This window comes from Triticum dicoccoides, chromosome 5A, assembly GCF_002162155.2.
Source record: "Triticum dicoccoides isolate Atlit2015 ecotype Zavitan chromosome 5A, WEW_v2.0, whole genome shotgun sequence".
In the NCBI taxonomy this organism is placed as follows: domain Eukaryota; kingdom Viridiplantae; phylum Streptophyta; class Magnoliopsida; order Poales; family Poaceae; genus Triticum; species Triticum dicoccoides.
The window spans coordinates 455,303,419-455,303,826 of NC_041388.1; positions in this window are offsets into that span (position 1 = coordinate 455,303,419).

Here is a 408-nt window from a genome sequence, read left to right on the forward strand (position 1 = left end):
CGGCCGCGCCTGCACCTCCCATCCGCTGTGTGTCGCCCGCCTGCGCTGCTGCCGCCGTTCGTCGGCCGCGCCCAGCGCATGGCCTCGCTCCTCGGTCCCTGCAGCCACCCTCGTCGTCCTCGCCTTGCCGCTCCAGCCCCGGGCCGCCGATGCCTGCCGCCGACGCCCGCCGACTTGACTCGCCCGCCGCTCGCCTCCTGCGCCAGTGCCCACGGCATGCTGCTTGCTCCGGTCCGCCTAACCTTACCGGCGGCGACCCGCATCCGCCCCGCGGCCATCCTGCCGGCCACCGCGCCATCGCCCTGGCCGGTGCCCCGCCGCAGCCCCGGTTGCCTCACTCCGCGGCGCCCGTGCCCAACGCCCGCTATGCCCCCTGAGTCTATGAGATGGGGGCCCCACGCCCCAGGA